Source organism: Gavialis gangeticus, unplaced genomic scaffold, assembly GCF_001723915.1.
Source record: "Gavialis gangeticus isolate Ggan-Ray unplaced genomic scaffold, GavGan_comp1, whole genome shotgun sequence".
Classification (NCBI taxonomy): Eukaryota; Metazoa; Chordata; order Crocodylia; family Gavialidae; genus Gavialis; species Gavialis gangeticus.
Genome location: NW_017729025.1, coordinates 46,148,394 through 46,165,239, shown reverse-complemented (window position 1 = coordinate 46,165,239; position 16,846 = coordinate 46,148,394). Strand labels below are relative to the sequence as shown.

Genomic DNA, 16,846 nt, shown 5'->3' with positions numbered 1-16,846 from the left:
CTTTTACCATATTTACAACCTTATCCATAAGAAAACAGAGGCAGAAGCACAGAAAGAAACCAAAGAAGTAGTAGGGGCAGAGATATAAAATAACAATGAATGCCAGGAGCTAAATTGCTTTCATGAGATGCCTCCAATATAAAGGAACTTTCAACAGTTTGCAGAAGTCCATTTCATCCCAGTTAAGTGATTACTTTAATGGAAAAAGAGAACTTGGAAAGGTTATATTGTTTCAAAAGATGAATGAAGGATTCAAGAGAACCCAGTGAAATAATATTCTGTGTGACTGGTTTTATTATTGCTTCCGGGGAGAAGTTCTGTTTGGTTTGGAGAAGGTATTGCTGCAGACTTGCAGTCTCTGTTCTTTCTATGTACCGTATACACCATCAAAATTGACCAGGGTGCCTGTTATGTGGGACATTCGTCATCACAGAGTTGTGTGCACCACCTGCCTGACCCAAAATGTTGGTTTTTTTACTGCAAGTAATTTAGACTAGAAATATTAAATCCTGAAATTGAAGGGACAACGAATTATAATGTTATGCTAAATAAATGAATCCCTCGCCAATTCAAATGTCCCATAGGCATTTTATACTGTTTAATAAATACTGGGATCTTTGCCCTTTACTTAAGCACCTGCATATCAATAGATGTATGCCAATGATACCAGGCAGAATGGACAATCAGTCTGATCCAGTATGGCATATTTCTCTTCCTGGTACTCTGCCAAATGCATTTGCCTTTGAGCCAGAGAAAGTTCAAGAGTGCATGATATTTGAAGGCAGCCACCAGTCCAAAAGAGATTGACAGACCTGCTAAAACCCCTTGATAGATTTAACAGGATTTCTCAGTCCCAGGTAGTGCATGGAGGGAGACTCACAGCAACGGTAGAACAGGAAAGGAAGTGCTGCACATTCAGTTATTCTTTGAGAGTTGAGATCAAGACCTAGCTCAGCCACCCATAACTGTCATGAGTAAATCTAACGTCTTCTTTCCTTTTATTCCCATTTGTCAGCTCAGCAGCAGTAATGGAGCTGACTGAAGTCTTGGTCTAGCTATACTGTAACCTTAATCACATAGGGCAAAATTCTGTCCCCTTGCCATGGCTGAATAGCTGAGCTTCATGCAGAGAGATTTCCCAAAAAAGGATTTCCATAGAGGAAAGGAATACTCTTCAAGTTACAGTGGAGAACTATGAGACTGAAGCAGGCTGTGCAAATCCTACAGCAGTGAGTTACTTACTGCTGAAGCAGCATAGATGGGAAGTTACTTAACTTTTACACGGGAAACCTGGGCTCTGGCTTTGTTATCAACCTGCTGGGTGACCTTGGACAAATTGCTTCATCTCACTGTGCCTCTCTTGTTTTTGCCATGTATGAAACAGGAACAGAAATAGAAATCTTTACAAAACACCTTGAGGTTCACTGATGAAAAGAGCTATTTAAAAGCTAGGTGTTTATATCATAATACTTCTACAAATCTGCCTAGCATCTGTAAGAAAATGTCTTTTTAAGAGGCTCTGTGGCATGACCCAGTAGAAAGCAGTCATGATGTGATGCAAAGGCTTGTGGTACAACATGTGGATCAGTTAAGACACAGAACTGATCTCAGTTTAAAATGGAATTAAGTAGACCTCTGTTGGACTCCTTGGTTTTGGGTCATTAGTGAACAACACACAATATAAGGATCAGGGCAAATTAAGAAATACCTAGAGTGGACTAATGAAGGAATTTAAAATGCTATCAGAATTGAAATTCTCTGGAACTGTAAAAGAAAGCTAAAGACAGTTTAAAAAGAGCTGTATTTTATGTCTTCAAGCAATGGGCACCAACAAAAGATACTGCTATTTCTGATAAGAGATGCAGGTGAAGCATCCAATATCCTTAATGCTTTTTTAGTTAACTTAGGCAGAAGGAACTACCTATGAAACCACATTATACAAATCTGAGGAACAATTCAGGCAGAACAATGTAGGCAATACAAAAATGAAACGTAGCAAAGGCATATTTTTAATGGAAAAAAAAAAAACCAAAAAGTTCTTTTACTCTTGAAAACATAGAAGAACTGATGATGATCTGAGGCTGAAGAAGAAATTTTGTAATGTTGGAAAACTGGATCCCTGATGAAAGCAAGTCATGATTGGAATCTGCAACAAAAATAGTCAGAAATATTACCATAAGACTCAGAATTAACCCTTAACTTACAGTTTGAATGTGTTGGTCAAAGGAAGTCACCCAGTGGAGAGAACAGCGTATAGAATTACACATGCTGTGAAAAACAACACAGTCCAAAACAATGTAGCATTGGGTTTAACAAAATGCAAGAACTGTAATGGATTATATCATTTAGCAAAAGTTTTCAAATGCTGGCAAGGTAGGAATAAGGCATAAACAAGAGACTGTAGACAACATCATTAGTTCAGAGGAATTTTTCATAGAAGCAAAGGACAAGCTTGCAGGAGAAAATGAATAGAATATTAACCTGAAAGAAAATGGGGCATTTTAAGTAGGACAAAGATGCACAAGACAATGTGATACTAGAAATAGTGATATTAGTATGCAAGGAAAGGCTCTAGGCAGTAGAAGGTAAACAGCTAAAAGACAGAGTTTGTAGCAGTGAGCTTATTCCCAGAAAGCAAGTATATGAACTCAATATATGAGTAAACAACACACTGGAAAATATACAATTTTGAATAATACCAAAAAAAAAGGCTTTAAATGGGTTAAAAACATACCATTCCTTTGTTTTCATTGCTGCCATTAGAGAAGCAGGGGACAGAACAACTGAGAACATATTTGAGGGTGTCTTCTATGGTATAAAGATGGTCTTAATAGTGTGGGGAATAGATTGGAAAAAGTGTATCATACAGGTAAAGCTCCTAAGAAAATTCACTCAACCTGAGGTGAAGAGACAGGGAGAAAAGAGTTTCATATTTTTATTTATAGGCCTAATCTAGATAAAATTTGCCATAAACCACTTCTTGATATTGGCAACATAGGCCTATCAAACCTATTGTAATGGAAGAACTGGAGACTTATTAGCTATTGTAATGGAGGAACTGGGGGGCAGTCTGCAGAGCTGTGCTGACTGTTGATTTGGACTGCAAGTCCCTGAAACCCCCTGGGGGGGAAAGGGGAAAAGCAAAAGGAAGTTTGAGGCTGAAGTAAAAGGGAAGAGCAGCGTGCACGGGGAACCTGGTCAGCTCTACACAGAGAAGCGCACAGTGGAGCTGGAGATCTCACTGGCTCAGTCAGCCAGGACTGTGGACTAAAGGAACTGAACTTGGATTTAGGGGCAGCTGCAGGCTGCTGTTTGAGCACTCTAGAGATTAAAGGCTTGTTCGGGGACATCTCCGGAGATGTGGGGAGGAAACTAAGGTGCTGAGTGTATGTTACCACAAGGTTGATGTTTCTTTACCTTTTACCTGTTCCCTTCCCTCCCTTAGACCCTTTGGCTTGTGACCCTAACCCCTATGTTTTTTATATAAAAGTGGAAACTTCCTATTGCTTCTTGTGCCAGTTTCTGGGGCTGCAGGGTTGGCACACTATAAATGGAGGATATGTAAACTGAATACTAACAAGGGAGAAATTAAGTCATTACGAAAAAATTATTAAAGCATTTGGCAAAAGAGAAGTATAACAAAGTCCATGTCTAAGTCATGTACATGTAAAGCCAGAAGTACAGAATATTTTCCTGTCTGAGGTGAGATATAGCCTGTGATTATCAGAGTTGCTGCTGAGGATGAAAACCTTCAAAAGTAATTATGGTTATAGTACAGGGTGCTTTGAACACCAGATGCCCAGGATCTGTTTTCAGTTTAAGAGAAGTTCTTAGTATAGTTTAAGAGGAGCTCTTGTGTTAGATTTTGTTTTAAATATACCAAGACGGTAAGTCCTAAAGTGTTATAAAAACCCGTTTAGAGGGATATATAACAATCATTTATAGATTTCTAAAATCTAAGAAATGTTTTATACAGATCTCAGTGATTTTGAGGATTCTATTAAGGACTGTTACATATCCCAAAAATAAAAGTCAAGCATAGGTCAAATCAAGTGAAAGAAACCCACATCAACAGTATAGGAAAAATTGGCACCCTAGAGCACAGTAGGAATATATTTATTCATGTTGGCAGAACCGTGCCCCTCCCCCCCCCAAAAAAAACTTGTATTTATCGTAGTCTATTATTCTTACTTCCCTGAGATAACCTTACTAAATGCTTTGAGAGCTATCAAATCTATGTTTTCTCTTAGGCACAGTATACCAGATAAGAAAAAATAGTTCCCTAGGACATGCAATGAAGTATGGGATGTAGACATATAATTGATAGTACTAATTGTTCTCAATCCAAAGAAATGGTATTCAAATACTAAAACTCCTACTTAAAAGACTTTGAAATCAGACATTGTTCCATATTTAGCACTGTTAAATTATAGAACATCACTAATGAAGTATGGGCTGTTGCCTGCTGATACTTTGTTAAACAAACAAATAAAAAGCAGAATGCCTGATCTCAGTGTCACTGGGGACTTACCAATATATTATGAGACAAATAAATAAAAACAATACTCCGTAGGGTGTAGATCCATTGGAGCTGCTAGTATTTCATGAGAGTGGAAAACAATTGTTGCAGGTGTGTCACAGATTCATTAGAGGAGAACTTAGGGTCATAGGAAAATAGTGCTGGAAGAGACCTCATGACATCATTTACTCTGACACCACATCCAAGGCAGGATCATCCCAGGCAAGTGTATATCTAACCAGCTCTTGAAAATTTCCCCAGCTTCTCTAGGTACCCTGTTCAGTGCTTAACCACTCTCATAGTCAGAAAGTTCTTCCTACTATGCAATATAATTATTTTCTGTAGCAGTTGAAGCCACTGATCTTAGTCCTGCAACCACAGAAAACAGTCTATCACTATCCACTTTACAGTCACCCTTGAAGCATTTGAACACTGATATGAAATCCTCCTAAGTTTTCTCTTATCCACACAAAGAAGCTTTTCTTCCTAAGTGATATTTCCCAGGCCTCTGAACCCTTTTTTCATAGAAATCATAAAAAAGTAAGACTGGAAGGGACCTCCATAGCTTATTTAGTCCAATTCATTGCCTCAGGCAGGATTAATCCCTATATCAGTCTCTACTGGATTATTTCCAAACTGTCCACATCTTTCTTGAGTGTGGGACCCAAAACTAGACACAATACTCCAGGCAAGGCCTCACCAGTGCTGACTAGAAAGGAAGAATCACTTCTCTTGACTTGCAAGAGACACTCAGGTTAATGAAACCCAACACACTGTTGGCTCATTCAGTTTATAGTACACTGTAACTCCCAGGTCCTTCTAGGATTGCCAGCTCTCTCGAATCTTTCCAGAACACCAGCGTGCCCATAATACACAACACGAACATGTCCATGTGCTTGCGTATATCAGTTACAGATTACAGTGTGCAGAATTATGTCAGGAAGGCAAATGTGCATTGCTATTGCATTTTAAAAACTCACTGGGCCACTGTATAAATTGGATTCAATGTTTAATATGTATTTTAATGAATGCTTAATATTTATCTCCTGGGTGACTTTCAGTAGTCTTCTGGAGATTTATACCTAATTCCTGGAGATTCCAGGGCAATCCTGGAGGGTTGGCAACCCCAAGTAGGGCTCTGTGAAACGGCACTGTTCCGTTTCAACTTCAGTTTCAAGGTTTGAATGGAACAGTGTTTTGTTTCAAATTTCATTTTGAGTTGAAACAGCCTCACCGTTTCGACGTTTCACCTGGCCATTTAATTTTGCTGTTTTGAGCTCAAAATGTGTTGAAACAATGTCGAATCAAAACAGCCGGTGAAATTTCACACAGCCCTAATCGTAAATCCTTCTCCGCAGTACTGCAGCCTAGCCAGTCATTCCCCAGTGTGCATTCCTACATGCAATTATTCCATCCCAAGTGCATGACTTGGCACTTGCTCTTGTTGAACTGATTTTGGACCATTTCTAGATCCTACCCTTTGAAATATCTGCAACTCAACCCAACTTGATGTCTGTGACTGGGTGGCCAAGACACCCTGCCACAGTCAAGCAAAGAAACGAAACTTACCGGAGGACTCTGAAGAAACCAAGCCAAGCTGAGGAGGGAAAGATGCCGTGTCCCACCTAATTAAAGGAACTGGCTGGGGCTGGGGCTGCGGCAATTCAAAGGCTGCCACGGCAAGCCCAGCTGCCAGAGTTTGAATCTGGGTGAAGAAAAATGGCACAGCAGCCAGAAAAGAGAAAGAACACGTTGAAAAAGAAAAACAGCTGTGTCCAGAAGACAGTGAATCAGATGCTGCCATGGGGGACATGGTGGGGAAGAAAGGGAATTTAAAGAGACGCTGAAGGGACAGCCGGGGTCAGCCCAGAGAAGAGGAGAGAGAGGTGCAGATAAATAGGACACCGAGAGAAGACACAAATAGGAACCAATGCTGAGGCTTGGAGGAAAGCCTTGGTCCCCAGACTTACCTGAGGAGAGCCAGTGAAGTGATGGAGGCCACCACCCTGTTAGTTGGTCCAGTCCCAAGTTGTAAAGAGAACTGCTTTGGGACCCTAGAAGAAAGAATAGATGTGGATGAGATTACACCTCCAGGAGAGGTGAGTCTATTTCAGCAATGAAAGTAAGGGTGGGATTAGAGAGACAGCTCTCTTGGGATCTGTGTGGGGAAGAATGGAGCAAGCAGCCAAATTAGCAGGAGACCCCCAGCTAGGGGGTTCACAGGACTAAGACCAGACTCTCTGTCTAGTAGGCAAACAACAACAAGGCCGGAGCCTCTGGTGTGGTTAGGGCAGAATTTGGGAATGGTGGAGCCCTGAAAAGACAAGTGGGCCTCTTGAGACTTTAACTAAGCTTTTGTCTCCCAAAATGTTTAGTACCTTTCTAACCATCAAAGGCATGGCAGGAAATGTTAAAGAGCAGAACATTACTGTCACAACAGAGACACAACTCAGCCCCAGGTAGCACAACTGTGCTCCCTTACAACGTCATATGCAAATTTGTTAAGTGTACAGCAAATTCCACTGTCCAGATCATTAATGGTTTAGAATCATAAAAAGTTAGGGTTGGAAGGGACCTCAGGATATCATCTAGTCCATCCCCCTACTCAAAGCAGGACTATCCCCAACTAGATCATCCCAGCCAAAGCTTTGTCTAGCTGGGTTTTGAAAACCTACAATGATGGAGCTTCCACCACCCCTCTGGGTCACCCAGTCCAGCATTTTACTACCCTCCTAGTGAAAATATTCCTCCTAATATCTAACCTAAACTTCCCTTGCAACAACCTGAAACCATTTATTTTTGTTCTGTTAACTGCCATCACTGAGAATAGTCTACCTCTATCCTCTTTCAAATGCCACTTCAGGTAGTTGAAGGCTGCTATTAAGTCCCATCTCAGTCTCCTCTTCCATAGACTACATAAGCCTAGTTCCCTCAGTCTTTTTTCATAAGTCATGTCCCCCAGCCTCCTCATCATTTTTGTTGCCCTTTGCTGGACTCTCTCTAATATGTCCATATCCTTTCTGTAGTAGGGGCCCAAAACTGAACATAGTATTCCAGGTGTGACCTCACCAATGCTGAATAGAGGGGAATAATCACTTCCTTTTGTCTCCTAGCCTCCTGGGGAAGCCCACATAATACCTTATCCTTACTAGACATTTGAGTCATTGATGACTACTCTTTGCATATCATCCAGCCAGTTATGTATTCATCCTTAGAGTACTTTTTTCGAGTGTCTATTTCCTTAGCTTATTAAATGAGAATCTGGTGGGAGATAGCATTGAAAGCCTTGCTAAAGTCAAGGAATGCACATGTCCTGCTCTTCATCCATCCACAGAGCCCATCACCTTATTAAAAAGGGAAATCAATTTGGTCAGACTTGCTTGGGACCCTAGCCTTACACAGTCTATTGGAGTACCCTATGAACCATACCTAGGCATAACTTCTAAAGTGAGTGATCCCCTGGTTTCTTAGATTCTGAGGTCTGGCCTTTTGGTCCCTGACACTCCTCCTATCCCCATTATCCATACTCACTTCAGAAACCTACTTCTGGCCTAGCTGCTGGAGAGAGACTTTTCCTTTTAAAGGAGATTTGGGGCACACAGTGAAGCAGGCAGCTCTTTTTAAACAAAAACAGTATTTGTTAATCAACAGTAATACAGTGGATCACAAAACCTAGATTAACTCCTAGATAGTCACTGTCAAATAAATAGTTCCAACTGTTCTCTCAAGAGTCTCAGGCTCCTCTTGTCCTACCTTCCCTCTCTCCCCCCACTTCCTTTAAGACCATCTGTTTAGACAGCACTACCCTAAATCTTCAAGTGCTTGGTCTTGAATCCATTGTTTGTTGGTGTATGCAGATTGGTTTGTTGCTTGCAGGATGGTTCATTTTCCCTTACGTGAGCAATTAGGCAGATCCTCATAAGTCTGCTTCAAAGCACTCCAACTCATCCAGGGAAACTGAAACATAACATAACAGCTGAAATCATTATTTTAATATAATAAAAGCCTTACCATTCCCACCTGTCTGTCCATAATGCTCTACGCCAGCTGCTCATGAGCGTCTTAGAGCCTTAAGACAGACAGAAAGACAGGCAGAGGCAGAAGTGAGGGCAGCTCCCTGCTGTACTCCCCACTCGAGGCTGTGCTCCCCACTGTGGCGCGCACTGGGGGACCAGCTGTGTGGAGGTGTGGTTTGCTGCTGTGGGGGTGTGGTGCATGGCTGTGCAGGGGGGGCATAGAGCATGACAGCAGGGAGCCCCAAAAGGAGCAGGCATGGGGGCAGGGACAACACAGCAGCAACACATGGCTGCAGGATGGGGCACCACTGCCACCCACTCCCTGAATGGTACCCTGTGGCAGCATGCAATGCCCCCTCTGGGACCACGCCCCCTCCCCCCCACATGGCTGCAAGTCACACCAACCCACACAGGGAGCACTAGCTAGCTGCTGCTGTGTGGGGGTGTGGTGTGTGGGCACACAGCCACAAGGTGCCACACAGGAAGCCATGGTGGGGAGCATGCCCTGCACAGCTCCAGGGGGCCATGAGGACAGTAGGCAGGGAGGAGTGGGCAGCACATACCGGCTGCAGCATGCAGCCGCGGGGCATGGCAATCCCCCTGCTCTCTCCTTATGTGGAACCCTGTGCCCACACACCATGTCCTCCTGCACAGAGCCACAAGCCATGCCCCCCATGTGCCATGTCTATGTCCACTCTGCACTGGGAGCACCTGCAAGGCTGCGGGTGGCAGGGTGTGCAGGAAGAGGGTGGGGCATGGTGTGCAGCTGCAGGGTGCTGCATGGGGAAGGGACATATGGAGAATGGGCAGCGCCCACTGCCTGTAGGATGCGGCTGCTGGACAGGGTGCACCCCCCCACCAGCTGGTTACAGGCCATCGGGGGACATGGCATGCAGTTGCAGACAGCCCTGAGGTGAGTGAGCAGGGTGGTGCGGGCATCACCCACTGGCTGCAGCATATGGCCATGGGGTGAGGCATGGCCCCGATCTGCTCTATGAATGCCATGCCCCTCCCTGCGCTTCATGGCCCCCCCACATGGGGAGCACCTGCCAGTTGCAGCCGCAGGGCACACACCGCACAATGGCAGTGCATGTGGCTACAGGCTGCCACAAGGGGAGCGGGCGTGGCTGTGCGGAGGTGTGGGTGGCTGCCGTGGGGGTGTGGTGCATGGCACGCAACAGCAGGGAGTCCCAAAAGGAGTGGGCACGGGGGTGGAGACAACACAGCAGCAACACATGGCTGTGGGGTAGGGCACACACCCCCACCCACTCCCTGCACAGTACCCTGTGGTAAAGCACAATGGCCCCTCTGGCATCACACTGAGTGTGGGCAGTGTCTGCCAGTTGTAGCACACTGCTGTGGAGTAAGGCCCTTCCTCACACGCGCACTCCCTGCACAGCTCCCTGCAGCTGTACACCACCATCCCCTGAATGCCACACTCCCATGCACCCTCTGCCACACTCCAGGGCCATGCCACATGCCAAATGGCTGCAGTTGACAGGTGCTCCACATGCCTTGGCTGCTCCCCACGCCAATCACCCCCTGCACCATGCATCCATTCACCACATCCCCCTGCACACCCAGTGCCACCCCAGGGCCAAGCCCCACACTCCCCCTGCTGTGGACACTCCCCATTCCATGTCCCCTATGTGCCGGCAGGCACTCCCCACATCATAAGCTGCAGCCATGCAACACCCCCCACCCCCTGCACACCCTGCACCACACCCCAGAGCCTCTCCTAATACAACATAGCCATCAAGTGTTCTTTGCACCATGGCCACTCCCCATGTCACACCTCGTAGCCACTCACTATGTCACCTCCATGCAGCCTTGCACTAAGCCCCCTTGCTGGTCTCTGTCCCTGGCCCCCCTCTGCCCCATCATTCATCACAGGCATTTTACTAGTTGTAACATAAACACATTTAACCCATAAATATGATAAATAGTACCACAGTCTGTCACAAGGTGTATCATAAACCCCAGAGGCATACATGGTCATCTTCACAGTAGACATTTCACGTGGAAAAGCAGCTTGTCCTATCTCCACATTCCAGAAGTGAGGGAGTTAAAAGGACCAAGTCATCCATTTTACCCAAGAAGGTATGAGAGATGGGTGGGCTGCCAGGACATGACACAGCCAGAAATAATAGGATTACTAGTAATAATAGGATTACTAATTGGAAAACATAGTGAAGATCCTTTTAGTAAAGTCCATACAATCATGCAAGGCATCTCAGAAAGTAATTTCTGTTAGTTTAGTTACTACACTAGTTATAAATAACTGAGTAACAGAGAATAAGTAATTCTGTATTATCCTAATAGTAATGGTTAATTTTTCATATTGTGGTAGTGTAAGACTGAGATTGTACCCACGATGGTCCAGAAATTATGTGAAAGGCAACAACTTCCTTGTATAATATTGGACAAGTTATATAGTTGGTTGAATAAAAGATATTACCCTAAGAAATTCTTGCCTGGGTTAATTTTTAGTACCTTTATATTTATCTGAGGCCAAAAGGTATGGAGAACAGCATGCTTGAAAGGGTCTAGCTTGAGTCAGTTGGAACCAGCTGTTGGAGTCTGTAGAAACTTGTGTTTTGCAGTGATGATCCATTCAGAAACTAAATGAAGCAGATCTCCATCAAACTCCTTGGATCTGATTAATTTCTAAACTGGCAACTGAATTTCTATCAAAGTAGAAGGGTAGTTGCAAGAAGGATTGGAGAGGAGGGTGGTATTTTCTTTCAGAAACAGATTTCTGGGTATGACACCCACACCTCTATGATTAATTAATGCTGATCCTCAGGAGAGGGTTGCCCTTTATAGAAATGTTTGGGCAAAAATCTTCAGTCCAGCTGATAAAAGCATTATACCTTCATGAGCGCTCCAGCCTCTACTAGTGCTAACAGGCATCTGGAGTGCAGGTTGTGTTTTGCAGCCTCCTTCTGTCAATCATGTCTAAGGTGTTTCCTTTCATTTATAGGAACAAAATTACATATAAGAACAATCTTTATTTTCACAATAACTTTGAGAACAGTATAAACAAAAAGTGTTTCAAAATTGCCCAGCTGCTACAAAATATTCCATTAGCATTTAGAGAAAAAAATCTTGTTACTTGCTTTTGCCCAGCATCTGTAATAATATTTCAGTAGGGTGCTGTTGTTTCCAGACAACACTTGGTCTTATGGCCAGTTCTGCCATCCTTTCCTGAGATACTCTTGAGATGCTACACTGGTCTGAACCCGTATGGTCCTGGCAATTATCAGGCCTCTGATATACTGTAGGCAGTTCTACATGTGAAATTAGTGTGCCTGATAAATTCTGTTACAGTTTGCACCTGAGTTTATTGCTCCTGGGAGCAACATTTACACATGTGCTCAGAACCTCAGCACATTGAGCTGAGGTGGTGCAGCCCCAGCTGGTAGGAGGCCAGAAGGTTCAGCCTGCTATCCTGGAGCTGCTCCTGCCTGGCTCAATGTGTTAGAGGGGCTGGCTGGGGCAAGCAGCCCCTGTACTGTAGCACCCTCATGCCCCAACCAGCCCTAGCAATGTGTACACATACATTGTGGTAGAGTAAATAACTCTGCTGTAGGATAGTACATGTGTCAGGCAGCATTATCCTGTGGTGGAGTTAATTAGTCAACTCTGCAGAAAAGAGCATGTGTAGATGCCACCAGTTGCACTTTATGCTTTCCTCTTAAAAGGATTAAAATAGGGCCACTCCTCAAGGAGCCAACAATATGTGGGTCAACTTTTAAATTAATATTGCAAAATGTGAAACACACAAGTCACTTGGAAATAAATATAACTTGACAAAATAGTTATTATTATTATTATTACTATTATTATTACTACTACTAGACAATTGCCTGTCAAGAATGATGGGGAGTGGGGGGTGGGGGCAGCTGGGGACAGGCTCGCTGTGCCTCTCCCCCACTGCTTCAGAACAGGGGCTGGGCTGCCCACCCTCTACCTGCTGGCCCCGCACCTCCATCTGCTTGGTTGCTGCTGCCTGCAGGGTCAGGGGGCCAGGGCTAGTGGCCCTGGCCTTGCCATGGGGGGGCAGGTTCAGTGCACTGACTGGTCTGCCCCATCACCTGCTGGGGGCAGGGGGGGGCAGTTGGGGACAAATGCCAGGCTCACTCCTCCCACCCTGGCCCCTACTGCTTCAGGGCCAGGGATACTTCCCCCAACCCCCAACTGGGCGACTGGTGGGGACAGAGCCCAGCATCCAGCCCTGCACCCCCGCTCTCCTCATGTGCCCCCATCCCCCAATTTGGGTCAGACCCTGTTCCCCCGCCCCCGCCCGGTCGCTTCTGGCTGGACCCCATTCCCCCCAGCAGTTTGGGTTTGGGGCCGCTCCCCCTGTCCACCCTTTGCCATGGCAGCCCAGACACTGCCTCCCTCTCACGCTGATGCTGATGCCTCCTCCACAGACCGGGGGGGCACTCCCCCTAACCCCCACTCCACCAGACGCTGGCCCTCTACTTCCTCTCCATGTCAGGAGGAAGCAGTGTGGGAGAGAGAGGGGGTGAGGCCAGCAGTGCTGGCCTCAGCCCCGCCTTCCATATTCACTACCTGCAGGGAGAGGAGGGGCCAGGCCAGCGCTGCTGACCTCACCCCCTCCGCTGTCCCAACCCCATTGCCTCCCTGTGCTGCTGCTGCCACTTCCATTTTGTGTTCTCTGTTGCCGCTGACTCCAGGGAGCAGGGCAGCTACTCCCACTGCATCCCCTGTGTCCCCACCATCATGGTGGTACTCCACTGTGCTACCACCTCCTGTCTGAATGCTATATTTGCATTCTGATTGGTTGATTCTGTCAGCCAATCAGAGTGCAAATAAAGTATTATGGACAAACAGATAGACAGACAGACAGGCAGACAAAGCTTTTATATTATTATTATTATTATTATAGAGAACAAAAGTCATAATCATATTTATTTGAACATTGCTGCTGAACATGAATATTCAGCACAAAGAAAGCATCAGTTCTTAATATTTAGCACCCAGCCATTTCTGAAACACCAATAGGCACTTTTACATGTGCTCTGAAGAATTCTGATTAGAATACATTGGAGTATACTCGATTATTCTAGTCTGCTGGAGTGTTCTAATCATAATGTTCCAGCGTTCTTCAGTGTCTTGTATATTCAGCATCCCTGAGTTTCAAAATGGCAGCATTGGTGCTTTAAATAAAGTTTTTAAAATGAACTTAGTTAAAGTGCTCCCATGGCCATTTTGAATGTGGGACACTGAATACATGAGGCGCTGCATACATTTTAAATTATGGTGGCTCCTAAGAGCTCCTGTAATTAAAACATCCCCCCGGCCCCCTCCTGCCAAACCCAGAGCATGTATATAGGCGCCCATAATTTCCAACAAACTTAAAAACTGAAAAAAACTGTAGTGGCTTTGATAACACTTTGTGATAGTGGTAATGACAGGTAAAGGCTGATTTTTGCCAGTGTTCTGCAGAAAAAAACAACAACAGGGCTTTACAGTTTATAGTTTCTGTGGAAATTACACTTTAAAAAAAGACGACAGAATTTAATAAAAAAAACCAAATCCTCATATATATTTTGAATATCCTATAGAATTTAGTAGCTGGAATACATCCAGTCATAAGGGATTTTCCATGACTGTTCTGGAAAGATGGGCCACATGCGAACACAGATACTTTTTTTCAGGTTACATCACTTTTCACTGGAAGAGGAGAGATTTTAAGAAGTCATGATATTATAAATAGCTACTAATAATCCTCTGTCTTCACCCAATCTGTTCATTTCTTTACAGCAGAAAATATGTTGGGATCAAGTATCCTCTGCTCAGCACTCAGTGATGTTACATAAATAATAATAAAGCTTTGAGTTGCTCAGTTTACAAGATATTTCCATGTTCTTCCCTCCTCTCTTACCATATCATTATTATACAAACAAGCTTCAGAAAGTTACGAGGTACTACTGAGTCTATCTATGTAGCATTAAAACAGTAAACCATATATGTTTGTATAGTGTGATTAAAGTATATGTTTAAATTTAGAAAATTCCAGGACAGGTAATGAGTTAAAAAAACAAAACAAAACACAACTTAGATATCTTTCTCCCTCCCATGGTTATATATTTAAACAGATATAGATGTTTGGGATTCATAGATGTTTGGGTCAGAAGGGACTTCAGTAGACCTGAATCCAACCCCAGACAATATATACACATTGTTCTAATCCATATGATTTTATTAACTTCATAAAAATATCCATTGGAATATGGAAAATGTATGGGAAAATGTCTGTAAATTGGAACACAGGGAAGTTAAAATCCCTAATATGGGGAAAGAGAGGCCTTTTATACAATATTTCTGCAGCTACTATCTAGTTAATTAAAGCCTGGTACTGATTTAGTTTTCTGTTAGGAAAATATTTTATAGATTAAAGGATATTTACTTGATCAAAAAGAACTAGTTAGACCAGAGGTAGGCAATTATTTCTGGTGGAAGGCTGCTTAACAAGTTTTGGTGAGCTGATGAGGGCTGCATGAGTTGTCCCGCCCCTTGACAGATGCCCTGTGTGGCTGGCCAGTAGGGGGCGCTCCTGTGTTGAGGCACCCACGTCACTGTGCGTGACCACCTTCCAGGCTCTGAGTGCCTCCCTACGGGTGCCTCGTGTCCAGCTGACCCCCTTCCTGGAGCACACTCGCTAGCCAGGGTTTAACGTAAGCTGCCACCACCCTGAGAAGGGACTGTCTCGGCCCTGTGTCCTCAGGGAAACACAGGCCTAATAGTCCTACGAGTACTCGACTCAGTACAGGCACTTGGGGCACTTCCCAAATCGGAGGCCAAAAAGGCAAGTCTCGCTTAGTCCGCAAACCTAAGGGGCCTCTTAGGCATAATTTAGACCCACCCCTCAATAACTCTCCTACACCAGTCACAAAGGAGAACTTTATTGATTACAGGATGTCGCCACCGGGACTCAACTAGCTGCTCTCATGCCTCTCTTGCTTGGGTGATGGATGTTACGCACCTCTTGGGCTCGTGCCTCTGCCTGAGCTGGTGACTTCTGCCCGAATCCTTGACCCCATGCTTGCCTGCCACGACTTGACCTCAGTGTCCGGGGTCATTCATCGGGCATGCTCGTTGGCCCTAAGGTTCCTCCTGGTGGTTATTCTAGGGGCTCCGCCACCCCTACATCCCGGCCTCATGCCTCCTGTGTAGCGGCAACGAGCTGGTCGATGTCTCGCTCCTGGGACCCTTGACCGGGTCCTACTTGGGCCCCTACCAACACTATCTGGTCCACAGTGCGGGTCGGCTACCCTCCTATATCCCTTGGGGCCTGGGGTAGAACCAAAATCAACAAGAAAGAAAAGGGAAGCCCCAAACACAAAACTGGGTGTACTGCCCCTTTAACTACCCCCCCCGCACTTCACTGGGACACTGGCTGCCTCATCCCCTTAGGCATGTTCCCTCCAGTTGCAATTCTATCCGGACTCCTCGCCGTCCCTCTCCCTCGGGTTGGATCTCTCTCGGAGTGCCTTCGGCTGTCCCTCCACGGTGATCCAGGCATCCTTCTGCCGCCGGATCCGCAGCGTCGCCGAAATGCTCCTCTCTTTCCTCCTCGCTTTTGTCCTGGCCGTTCCTGTTCTCCAGGTCCTGTGCCTCTGCTCGTCTCAGCTGCAGGGACCTCGGCAACAGCACTCTCCCTCTTCCCTCCGGCTCTGCAGCATGCGCCGCCATTTTTATCTGAGCCGGCCAGCATTCAGCACTGATGTCACCGGCCAGCTGCAGCTGTATAAACAGGCAGCTGATGAGCTGTGCGGGTTCTGTGTTCCACCCTCCACGTGCTGTTTTCCTAGCTGCCAGCGAGTATTCTTGCGTCCCAAGACGCAGGGGTAGCTGAGGTAGCCTTTTGATCACGCATCTGAGTTACTGCCAGCTAGATATCTAATCAGATCTCTAGTAGCTTACTCACAAGCATCATCCAGAGGCTGTTGGAGATTCCCTCTGGAGGCAGGCCATTCCTAGCTCATGAGATATGGGGGAGAGAGCCAGTTTCAGATGGTAAAGGTCCTCTCTAAGTCTGAGTCCCCCACATGGCTGCTGCCCCCTCCTCCTGGGCAGTCTTAACTTATATAGCCCCTGTGACCTCATTCACCTGGTCCAATGGAGGCCAGCACCTGTTGGACAACCAATTTGAAATACATCACTAGTTGCCAAGCAGACTCTAGCCCACCAGGTAGAAGCCCCTCACCCAGGTAGTTGATACCAGTCACGTAGGCAGAGAGAGCAGGTTTCCCCCCTCCCTCAGGAATGTATCCAGCTC

The 16,846-nt window shown here is 45.4% G+C and overlaps 1 long non-coding RNA gene across 1 annotated transcript in view; it reads right to left on the bottom strand.

Moving 5' to 3' along the window:
* Positions 1-2,002: 2,002 nt before the first annotated feature.
* LOC109299452 overlaps positions 2,003-16,846 on the bottom strand; it is a 25,045-nt gene continuing 10,201 nt past the window's right edge. The window contains exons 2-4 of the long non-coding RNA XR_002097855.1: positions 8,325-8,476; positions 6,490-6,573; positions 2,003-2,146 (exon numbers count right to left, since the gene is read on the bottom strand). This is a non-coding gene — a long non-coding RNA (uncharacterized LOC109299452). The remainder of the gene's footprint in view (positions 2,147-6,489; positions 6,574-8,324; positions 8,477-16,846) is intronic.